The following is a 12,182-nucleotide window of genomic DNA, read 5'->3' as shown; positions in this document are numbered from 1 at the left end:
GCTTCTATCTTCATGGTTCCAAAATGCCTATTGCTGCTCCTCACTCCATAAGAAGATATAAGGAGCAAAATAAATACGGCATGCCCCTGGCATATCAAGAATCTTGAAGGCATTTTCCCAAAAGTTCCCTATAGCACATCTCTAAATTTCATTGGCCAGAGCTCACGTGTGTGCTAGGAGGCTGGGAATGCAGTTATTTATTTGGAATCAGGGCACTATTGAATAAAATTAAGGTTTTGTCATTCATAGATATAGATGAAGAATATTGGGCAGGCCCTTAAAAAATAAACTGCTTTATATAACTGAATAGTTCAAGGGTTATCTACGGCTTCAGGTATAGCTTGATCCAGCAGATGCTAACATTATCTGGACTTTAGTTCCATTTCTCAGAGATTCACACTTACCCTTTTCATGCACTGTTTTACCCCCAGACGGGGTGTCCCTACAAGGGCAGAGATGGCTGTGGAATTTCCTGTGATTGTATCCTTATATTTCACTATACAGAGAGGGTGGGAGATGTACTTTTCTGAGACTGCTTAGGGGAAAGCAAAAACAGTTTCTTCCCAGACTCCCAGCAAAGTCTCTCTGTGTATCATTGGCCCAGATTGGACCACTTGCTCATGCCTGGATCGATCTTTATGAAAACAACACTTAAATCATTATGACATTATAAATATTGTCCCGGAAGGCCCAAATTATATGCTCAGTTACACTACCTTTCTAAGTGGTCAAAAACACAAGTCTGTGTCATTCAAGTTCAAATCTTTTAAGCACCATCAAACACCTTTATCATTTCTGTAAGTTTCCTAGACTCCGATTTGAACTAATTTGCATCTTTTTGTTTCTTTGTGTTCAGATGTCTCTTCCGTGCTCAGCCAGGCCAAATTAGACCACATACTCCCAACATCAACCATCTTACACCCGAGAGGTAGATCTGGAGCTCAGAAAAGAATTCTGGGCTGACATGCAAAACTGGGGACTTGCTAGCTTACAAAGGATAATTAAAGCAAGCCTTGTGGATGAAAGAGTCTGGGGGCCTGTAGAGAGTGAAAGAAGAGGAAGGGCTGTGACATTTAAGTGTTCGCCGGAGAAGGAGCTGGCACAAGAGACTGAGCTTTCAAATCTCAGCATCAGAGAATCATTGAGCTCGGAGAGTGGCAGAGGTGATGTTGAACCTCGCACCTGGAGCAGGGGTTCTTGCTTCAGCATTCCTGGCAGATGGTAGCCAGCCAGTGCTTTGGTACCTCCAGTGCTAGACGGCTCCAAATGTGGAGACAGTCTTACACCCGCTGAATCATTTCTGTCTAATATCCGGGACCCTGTTCCGCTTTCTCATGCCTCAGAAATCTGGCCTGCTTTATTGTTTCCCTCTGCATAACTGCTCTTAACATTGTAGGAGATAGTGAATCCCCAATACATATAATGTCATCAACTGTTCATGTTGTTTATACCTTATTGTTATCGTTATGATTTCTGTTCCATGGCTGCTCACAGCAAAGCCTTCGAAGTCAGAGAGCCTGAATTCCCATCTTGGCCCCGCCACTTTTTAACCATGTCATGTTCTATCAATATCAAGTTCCTAAACCTTTCTCAGCACAATAATTAGCAAATAGTATGCACTCCATAAATATTTGTTATGTAATACTAAAATAATGACTACAACAGTAATAAATGCCCTGAGCTCCATTTTCCATGTATGCCTGATTAACTTGCCCAATATATTGAAATTATCTCTGTCCAGCCCTATCTCCTCTAGCTGGCTCTGAGAGATTTAAAGAGAGGTATCTATCTTCTTATTCTTCATATCCCCATGGTGGAGCATGGGGGCTGCTACATGGAAAACTAGTAAATCTTTTGCAGGACAGACATTTGTCAACTCCTTAGTACCCAGGTCACCTTCTTTAAACATGAAATGCTAGTTCAAACCACCACTAAGCAACCTATTGTAAGTGCTCCTTATTCTCTGTAGGAGACCCCAAAGGAATACCACACACGCACCCCCAGACCAAACGTGTCAGCCATACTCACTTGTCCCTGTCTGCTCTGACCCCCTGTGTCACAAAGATCCTATCATGAGACCACCAATGCCCGTGCTAGGGCTGGGGCTCTGAATGACCTGCCTCTCCAAGTGCCAGGACATGGTCTTCTCCCCACGTCTGAGCCCAGCTTTATTAGTGGGCCCTGAACCCACAGTCTTGACTTGTGCTTCGCTTCTCACGTATTTTTCCTGAATGTCACGACTGGTTTTTGCTTTTGACTCTTTCTATCTATAGCTCAAACCAGTCCAAGGAATCCGGCGGGGTGAGAGGCCAGTCCACATCTGCCCACTTTCCTTCTTGCAGCCACTTCTGCCCTCTTTCGAGCTTCGTCTCTTAGTGACAGGACAAAAGCTTCCAAGTTTCGGCATGGGACAAACTTGTACAGGATGGGGGGAGGGGCGGGGATGGGTAGTAGGAAGGAGGACTAGACTTGTCCATATTAGCCAAAGCTAGTAAAACACGTCCCATTAAATTTACCCTAAGGGCCCCTGGGTGGCTCAGTTGGTTACACATCTGCCTTTGGCTCAGGTCATGATTCCAGGGTCCTGGGATCGAGTCCTGCATCAGACTCTGCTTAGCAGGGAGCCTGCTTCTCCCTCTCCCTCTGCCTGTCTCTCTCTCTCATGAATAAATAAATAAAATCTTTTAAAAGAATTAATTTATCCTGAAATACCCCTATCTACGTTAAAACTCAGTGTTGCCATAACCTGAATGTGGTGGTGGTCAGATAATTCTATACATTTACCCAGACTTACAGAACTCCACACCAAAAACAAAAACAAAAACAAAAACAAACAAGAAACCCAGTGAATTTTACTACCTATAAATTAAGAAATAATTTGTAAATCTTCAGTCGTGCCAGAGTTTTGCCCGGCAGGTCACATGCTGTCTGTCTCCCTGATCCAGTTGTCCTCGGACACTTTATTTTCTCATTTTCCTTCTGGATAGACTAAATATTCATTTACCTGATTTTTATTGATACTAAAACATGAATTCGTTAATGGCCTTTTCAAATGTAAATAGATTAAACCCAACAATATCAGGAAGACTAGAGGACAAAGAACAGCTAAACACAAAAAAGGGCCAGAGCCTCTTATCAGGATGTGATAACTCTGCTGGGTCACTCTTTATCGGTCTCTATTCTTCGCTGCTTCAGGCGTTGGCTTTTCAGTGTTCAAAGAGCTGGTTCATAAAGACTTTGCCACATAGCAAGTTATTAGGAACACTCTATCTTGAATTTATGTGGTCTCATATTCTCTTGCCTAATCCTGTTAATTCCCTTTAGACTAGACTGACTTCCGGGCACCTCTTTCCGGGTGAGAGGCAGCCGGAGGCTTTTCTCGTCCTTCCATGGCTCCTCTCCCACCGTTTGGTTTCTGATACAGGAAGTCAGTGCATCTGAACCACCTGTTCTGTTTCCCAATGCCTCCTGCAGCTGAGTCTACTTCTCCTGAAGCCACAGTCTCCCATAGAAGTGAGAGATCATACTTTCATCCACGGGGATGTGAGTTCTTTTGGCCCCCAGGGGCTCTTGGTTCCTAGAAGTACGCTCACCTTTTGGAAGCAGGAAAGCTCTGGATGCAAATTCAGATGTCTGGGTCGTTCTCCCATTTGTCAGCTCTTACCAAGGGAGTGTCTACTCTAGGTCAGGTTCTTTCTCAAGTGCAGAGTCTCTTGCGTCTAGCAGCTTGTGTTTTACTGGGGAGGCAGAAAGTAAGCAGGTAAAAAAATACATCAATGAATCAGTTACAGAGGGAGATGAGGGCCATTTGTTATATAAACAGTGCCAGGACAGAAAATCACAAGACGGGATAACGGGTCAAGAGGAAACCATGCTGTAAGAGATATTAAGGTTGAACCAGAGGAGAAGCCTTTCAGGTCTACAAAACAGTAAGTGCAAGACCCGGGCCAGAGAGGGCGGTCTCTGAGCAGAGTCCTGAAGAGTCCTGTGGCTGGAGCCCAGTGGGAGAGGAGGGCGCTGTGAGCTGCGCTGCCTGGGCAGAGGAGGCAGAGTCCAGGAGGACAGGGGCTGAGCCACAGGACCTCTCACAGGGTCTGAGCTGGGTTTGGGGCACGGGAGATAATCATGCAGTCCAGGACGTGGTACAAAATGAGAGTAAACATGGCCCTCTCAGGGAGATCCCGCAAACAACAAATTGCTGAGCCTTCTCTGATTCAGAACTGCATTTAGAGAAAGTTTTGTTCAAACTTATTCCCCTGACACAGAACGGTTGTCTATAAAGTCAACTGAGGACTCCTGTGAATGATCCGTGTGCCTGTGGATTCCACTGTGTCTTGTGCTAGGCTCTCAGTTTTTCTGGGTAGTTGCTTAAAATGAAGCCAGGCTGTCCTGGCTTCATTACTAGGAAAGGTATCCACAGTTTGGTTTCCGTGCCTTTGCAACTATGTTAAAACTCTTTGTTCAACTGTTTAAATTTTTAGCAGCAGTTAAGTGGATGGAAGGTATGCAGACTTCAAATTTGTGAGTTCGAAGGGGAACACTGATTTATTTCAGCAATTTGGATTTGGAATTTAATTTCCATCTTCTCTGAGCAAAGAAGAGCTCTCTGTCTACTTTCTCTCTCTCTCTTTTTCACACACACACAGCTTCGTTTCGTAATGAAGACAGCCAAAGTGAAAAGAAGCTTAATACAACCTTTGAGACTTTTAAGATGACCCCCATAGTGTGGCGCTGATAAGATACCCACCGCACGGCCGGTGGTTGGGCAGTAAGTACACCAGAAGATATATGTACCCCACAGGTCAAGTGTCGACAACCAGAAGAGAAAAACAGTATTATTTGTTTCTGCAGACTGGAAGAAGTTAGCCAAAGAAAACCTCAACATTTTTCAAGTTTATCAATGTCCTAATAGAATCGAGGACTTCCTCATCTCCTCTGAGCTGTGTGTTGGGCCTGGTAGCTCCTCTGAGCTTTTCATGCTGGAGGGTTCCTGGCTGAGAAATCGGGCCTGGATGCTGGAACAGCATGTGGCAGGGGCCGGCAGTGGCCGCTTATTATCCTCACACTGCCAGTGGCCCTTTTACCTTTCTAGCAGCATCCCAAATTTACTGAGGCAATCTCCCCCATAGCATCGTCTTGGTGGAAGGACCTGATGCTTTCCCTCCTTCATCTGTGATCCAGAATGGGTGAAAGAGGAGACACAAAGCTAGGCTTGGCCAGTCTAGGGTATATTCCAGTGACTTTGACCTTGGGTGAGTGGCCCAAGGATGGAGACTGGTGGAGGCCATTCCCTGTGTCAGGACGGATGGCACACCATTCTGATGGAGTTTTTCTGTGACGCAGTTAGTGCGCTTTTTGCGTCTTGGTTTTCTGGAGTTCTGTGGGTAACTGCTTCTCTAAGCCTGTCTCCCAGCATCTTGGGGATTCTGTGAGATTTTAGATAATATTCCAACAATTTCCCTTTGGCTTACATTAGCTAAAGTCCTTTCCTGTTGCTTGCTACCAAAGGCCTTAAATGAGAGGGTACAATAAATATTCCTAGAGTGAATGGATTAGTAGAATGAAGACAGGCCTGGGCTGTATTTCAAGCCTTTTGTGACTTTGTTTTTGTCGTAATCAGAGAATTATCTGTAGATAGATTTTCTTGGAACTTGGAAAAACACTGAAGTTTTATATAACTTTCCTTCTGGAGGCAAAGCTAGTTTTAAAAATCATTGAACCTAACTTCTAAATATATGCTTGTCGTATGGTGGTTAGCAAATACAGGTAAGCATAATAAAGAATGTAAAAATATTCACATGAATCTTTCTATATATTAGATACCAATAGACAAAATCATGTTTAATGCCTGGATGGTATCTCATGGTAGAGATAATATATTTAGCTAATCTCCTATTGTTGTACATTTGGGTTATTTCCAATTATTTACTCTTATAAAAGATCTTGTTAACATGTTCTTAGGTTATCTTTGTGCACATAGACTTAATACCCTTTAGGACACATTTTAAGAAACAGAAGTGCTGGGCCAAAGAGTTTGCATGTTTATAATGATTTTACTTGAAGTAATAGCCCTTTTTAAATAGGACTGATTTTTAAAAAATAGCCCGTTTATTGTGGCATTCTTTTTCAGTAAAAGCAAAGCAAAACCAGAAACAAACAAACATTAAATAAAGGAAAGAAAAAGTCTACGGTTCAAGCCATGCATCAGCTCACTCTATTTAAAACCACATTGCATTAACGGAGGTGTTTCTATCGATCACCCCAACTGAATAGAGACAGATGGTGCAAGAAATATTTATTAATAGCCTGTCTGCTCAACACAATCAGACACTGCACTTGCTTTCCTATCCAAAGCAGTTATTGGGTCCCTACTATGTGCCCGGCACCGTGCTAGGGGTTGGGACACAGAAAGGGAGGTAAGACCCAGTCTCCACCTTGGAGGCTCTCACCATCCAGTGAGTCGTGCAGACCCAGAAATAACTTGCAAATCAGCACAGTGTGGTGGTAACTGCTACAATGAGAGATGAACATGGTGTTGTGAGAGCAGAGAGCCAGGAGCAGTTTCGACCTGAGCATTTGGAGTCCTGTCCTCTGTCTTATTCCCCTTCTCTCCCATTAGAAAACACCATTTGACATGGAAAATATACGTGGACAAATATGAAGTTCTGGAGAATCAAAGGGAGTGATCAGGAATGGCTCCATGGAACCTACATGCACTAGAAAGTGTCAGGGCTGGCAATGTCGCAGCGGAGGGTGGAGGGGGTGGGGGCACTCTGGAGAGGACATTGTACACCAGGACAGATGACAGAAGAAAAGAAGGTGTACAGGGAACAGACAGAGCTCTTGAAAGCCAAGGTTTTGGGTAGAGCAAGGTGGTTGAAAATAGGATTGCTGTTCATAGCAAGATAAGGCATTGACGTGCCCCTTCGTAAATAAAAGAGATGCACTGTGATTAGTTAGCTGTTGCTAATGCAATAAGTTATTTAGTGGGTTAAAGCAACACAAATTTATTGTTGCCATATACTTCTCTAGCTTAGAAGTCTTGACTTGAATCTCATTGCACGAAAATCAAGGCGTCCACAGGGCTGCCTTTCTTTCTGGAGACTTGAGAGGAGCATCTGTTTCCTTGCCTTCCCCAGCCTCTGGAGGCCATCTGCATTCCTTGTCTTGGGATGCTTTCTTCTGTCTTCAAGGCCAGTAACAGCTGCTCAAGTCCTTCTCAGCTCATCATTCTGATCTCTTTTTGTGCCTCTTGCTTCTACTTTTATGGACACTTGAGGGACCCACCTATACAATCAAGGATAATCTCCCATCTCAAGGCCCTTAACTTAATCATAATTGCAAAATCCCTTTTGCCCTGCGAGGTAACATAGACACAGGTTCTGGGGATTAGGACATGGTTATCTTTGGGAAGCCGCTTTCTGCCTTCCCGGGGCGTTAGGTTTTAGCGCTCAGGAGTGACACACCACTGGGATCTGCCCGAGGGAAAGCATTCTGGCTGATACCAGGAATGAGGATGGGCTGGAGGGCAGAGACCAGGTGGAAGGTCCTTTTTATGATTCCAGAAAAAAAATGTGACTGCCCAGTGGGAATAGGAAGGAAAGGACAGATGCCTGTGGCAGAGTGGGGATAGACTCTCTGGGCACTGGAGAGTGATTGAGTGGAGAGAGGGGAGAAAAAGAACAGAGGTGCAGTGATTCAAGATGACTCAGGCGGTGAGCTCCCGTGAGTGTGAGGATAATGGGGTCATTTATCAAGAGTATTTGGTTTAGGGCAGCAGCGTAGTGATAAATTTAAGTTCAGACCTTATTATCATTAGAGAAATAACTTACAGCTTTTCCACTATTCGATTGCGAATGAATAAAGATTCAAGACCTATCCATGCGAGGGAGAGAAGTAATGGGTGGGAAACACTGGGAGTGAGAGGTGTTGAGACACAGACGGGGCACAAAGAAGGTTAAGAAGAGATGTACAGACCAACACGGAAAAAGGGAGAAAGAAGAAGGAAAAAGTGTATGGAGTTAAGATGGGGGAAGAAATACAGACTGTGAGGAAGACAGACAGGCATGATAAAAGAAGGGAGAAATGAGAGGCATATCAACGGAGAGATACGCTGAGAAAGGGACCAGCTCAAATTTCTGGCATGAATAGTTTGGTTAATTAAATTTCCAGTTCACTCGGGGTTTGCTTACAATTATAAGTTAATAATTTTTAAGAGAGTCTTGGAAGATTTATTTGCTTTCAGAGGTTAATTACTGTCACAGCTTCCCTGTTTTGTCAGGCTTCCTGGCAGCCTCAGTGGTCCTTGGGGGGGGGGTGAATTGTGCCCCCCCCCCTCAGGCTTCCTTCCCTTTCTCCCCAAAGGCAGACCCTCTTTGCACCTTCTCAGCATGACTTGCTTAACTCCTGAATTGTTTCCTCCCTAGGATTTGAGGCCGTTGTCAGACATACTGAGGAAAAATGTTTTGCATTCTACCAGAGTTGCTCACAGATAATGACAACTCACTAAGTGACACACAGGCCGGAACTCTGGTAAGTCTCAACACGGCCCGTGCGTTTCTGGTTCCCATTTTACAGATGGGAGCCCAGAGGCTCGACCCGGGATCTAACCAGGTGCTCAAGGTCACCAGTAGACGGAGCTGGGAGAGCAAGCTACTTCCAGATCAGGGAAGCCAAGAGTGGACTGACACTCTTGGGCAGGATCCCTTACGAAGATTTCAGGCCAGTGAAACGTTGCCTCTGGAAAACTTGGGAGCCTTCTATCTCGGGCACTACAGAGCTCACTCAGAGCCCTGCTCCCAAACTAACCCAGCCCTGGGCAGAGTCAGAGGCATGAGAAGGAAGTAAGCTATCTGGGGTTAGGATTTCCCCTGGCACGGGTACCACCAGCGCCTTCAGCTTTTATATTTATTCTTTTCTCAGAGGGGAGACGGGCACTCAGAGAGGTTAACCAACTTGCCCAAGGTCACCCAGCAGCCAGCGCGGGCCAGGGGCAACCCTCAGGCAGTGGAGGCGCCGGCGGCCAGCCCAGGGGGGCAAGGTCCCGGCAGCCGCCTCCGCGCCCACTCCAGCGTGCGCCCCGCAGCCGTCGCGGTCGCCTCTCCCAGGGCGGGGGGCGGGGTGGGGACCGCCGGGGCTGGGGGCGTGGAACCCGCGCAGCCCTGCCCCGCTGGCCGGGGAGAAGGACGATGCGCGGCGCGCCCAGGTGAGCGGGGGCCCGGGGCCGGCACCTCGGGGTCCAGCCACCGCCGCCGCCACAGCCCCGCGCCCGCGCCGCGCGCCCGCCGGCCTCCCGGAGCGGGGGCTGGAGCCGGCACCCGAGGGGGCGGCGGGGAGGGCGCAGGCAGCGGCTGGGAGCGCGGCGGCGGCAGAAGCTCGGCTCGGCGGCTGGGGGTGGCCGCTGCACCGTGCCGGGCGCCTGGCTCCCTCGCCTCGGGCGGCGGGTAGGTGCGGCAGCGGCGGGCGCGCGGGGCCGGGGCCCTGGGAGCCCACGTGTGCGGGCGGGGGCGCGGCGGGGGCTGGTGGGAGCCGGCGGGAGCGGGGAGACCGCGCCCGGCCAGAGGGGTGGGCGCTGTGGCGGCTCCCGGGTGCGGAGGGTGGCGGGTGGTGTGGTGCAGGTCCCGTCTCCGGCGTGGGACTGCCGCGGGCTCGGAGCCCGTGCCCTGCGCTTGTGTGTGTGAGTACTTGTGAAACTGCCCGTTTGTGCACTGACTGTGTGTGTGTGTGAGAGAGAGAGAGAGAGAGAGAGAGAGAGGCGCGTAACGTAGCGCATCCATAACCGTGTATGTAACTGGATACGTGTGTGTGGACTGGAAGCGTGGTCCTGGGTGTGTGGCCGAGAGGGTGTAACTCCCTCTCACTGCGTGTGTCTGTATGTGACAAGGCAGGGAGGTTCTCGGTGCATACCTGGCTGCGCGTGTGAGTGACCGCGAGTGTGTGGGCTCGCTGTGCGGCATGAAGCGTTCACGGTCACTGCCAGGGCTAGCTTCCTGCGGTTGTCTTTCACAGAATCCCAATCCCGGTTTCAGGAGCATTTCCCCTCAGCGGGCTCCCCAGCGGCGTGTGGCACTGTGCTGTTAGCTGCCTTTGGAAGAAGTGGCTGTGGAGCCCAAGAGGGGATGGCCCGCAGAGGTGGACAGGTCATGGCCACCAGCTTTTCTTCCTATAGTGCAAGGTTAAAGAGAAAATGTGGGCTTGATTTCCCATTTGGTGCATTAAACTGAACCAGAAAATAGTTCCTAGGTGGGCTTTGATGGAAGGACACTGAGGCAGGCTTGTCCTTCTTGCCCTTCTAGTCTAGATTCTGCGGAGTCGGGCTCCCTGGGTGGGCTCCTCCACCCCAACCCCCCAGTGTCCGCCCTGGTCCTCCGGTGGAACTTCGGGCTCCATGGTGAGGGAGGAGGAGCTGCTGTGTGCTGCTGGTGAGCACAGGTGGTGAAGGGAAAGGACACCGTGACGGATGCCGTGCCCTAGAAAGAAGGAAAAAGTCAGGACAGGGGATGAGACTCATTCGGTTCTGAGAAGCAGCTTTCACCCAGGAATGGATGAGGTGCAGAAAATTATTAAAAAGTAAAGAGAGTGCTCAGCATTCTCAAGTCGTTTTTTAAAATCTATTTTTTAAATCTATTTTTCCCATCCACCCTTACCCTAAACTTTCTTGTGTCTGCATCACTCCCCACGATCGCCCTGAGAAATGGCGAGCATCATCAATATGGCGCCTTTGAGCAGGTCTCCCTTTCTGCCCCAGAACTGGTGCACTTCTGAGCTCAGGGGAGCTTGGGGGTGTGTTGACTTCAGCGCCTGTTGAGCACGTGGAGGGCCCAGAGGAAAGTGGTGCTCTTGGTTCCTCTGATTTATCTGGATTTTATTCCTTATAACTGGTCCTTATAGGGGTCACAGTGCCCTCACCACCACCAAGTGGATTGTATTTCCTTCCACTGGACTCCTCTTGGGCCCCCTGACCCTGTTCATCCCCTATCCCCATCCCCAAGTTCTCTGATGGAAGGAGAGCACTGGAAACCCAGCAGAAGGGACCTGCTCCCCACCTCCTGACCCTCCCCCACCCTCTGTTATCGAACCACCAGCTGTGCTCCAAGTCACTTTGGCTGGGAACTGAAGTCACCTCATTGTATCTCCCCTTCATCATTGGAGGCCAGAGCTGCGGGATCCGTGGGCAGGGCTTAGCCGTTTTCCCTCAGTACTTCTTCAGTCTAATTTTGTTTGCTTTTTTTATTCCCACTGACACCCCCTTATCAGATGAACCCTACATTCAGGGATTTCCAGAGGTAGGAACAGCTGAAGACTGTGATCACTGAAAAAATGCCAAGCACATGCACAGAGGAGACCCTTGATACTATCGCTATCTGACTAATAGGTTAAGTAAGTTCTTTGGAAGGATCTGGACGTTCTGAAGCTGGTAGCTTCCTGTGACCTAGATGGAGTCTCTGGGCCTTTCTAAATTTTAGTTTCTTTATCTGTTAAATGTGATAGAAGATTTCAAGTGGAATCTCATTCCTAGAGCACTTCCTAAGGTTTCTTCCAGCTTTACAAGTCTCTGATTGTGATTGGTGTTCCTTCAGTGAGAAACATGTCCCTTGGTGACTTAATGGTTGTCTTTCAATACCTAACCATCTTTTTTTAAAGTTCCGTGTGTCCTTAGGGAAAGGATCCAGGCAAAAGGGTGAAGGGTGGAAACACTATTGACTTAAATTTGTGGTTAAGGGTCAACTGCCCACATTAAGCCTTTGGCTTAAAGGCGTCTTAGAGGTCATCTATTCTCATGTCCCATCAAGTGCCAGAATCTTCCATGCCATCACCTTTTTGAAAATTGAAGAAGTGTGTTAAGTCTTATTAAGAAAACTTCACATAATGTTGTAATTCAGGGTTTCTCAGATCTTTGTGCTATTGACATCTTGGATTAGATAATTTTTTGTTGTTGTTGTGAGGGACTGTGCTGTGCATCACCAGCTGGTTAGCAGCGTCTCTGGTGCCCATTAAATGACTATAGCAACCACCCGTTGTGACGACAAAAATGTGCCCGGGGGGAACAAAATCTTTTCCTACCCCCAGTCCCAGTTGAGAACCACCGCTGTAATTCAAACACAATTCTTGCAGCCTTGTACCCAAATACCTCCTGACAAAGTAATTTAATAAGTTATTGAAGTGGTGTGTTGCTAGTTGCT

At 47.8% G+C, this 12,182-nt stretch overlaps 1 protein-coding gene across 5 annotated transcripts in view; it reads left to right on the top strand.

Annotated features, from left to right (window-relative positions):
• Nucleotides 1–9,078: 9,078 nt before the first annotated feature.
• Nucleotides 9,079–12,182, top strand: part of HTR4 (5-hydroxytryptamine receptor 4) — a 183,224-nt gene continuing 180,120 nt past the window's right edge. For 4 of the 5 annotated variants that reach the window (XM_059173986.1, XM_059173984.1, XM_059173985.1 and 1 more), the window contains exon 1: nucleotides 9,079–9,205. The gene's annotated coding sequence lies outside the window, so the exon portion shown is untranslated. Of the gene's footprint in view, nucleotides 9,206–9,363; nucleotides 9,444–12,182 lie in introns of those variants that run through there. The other variant, XM_059173983.1, reaches the window with a different exon arrangement.

The sequence above is a fragment of the Mustela lutreola genome, chromosome 5 (genome assembly GCF_030435805.1).
Source record: "Mustela lutreola isolate mMusLut2 chromosome 5, mMusLut2.pri, whole genome shotgun sequence".
Classification (NCBI taxonomy): Eukaryota; Metazoa; Chordata; class Mammalia; order Carnivora; family Mustelidae; genus Mustela; species Mustela lutreola.
This window is presented reverse-complemented; position numbering and strand designations above follow the sequence as displayed.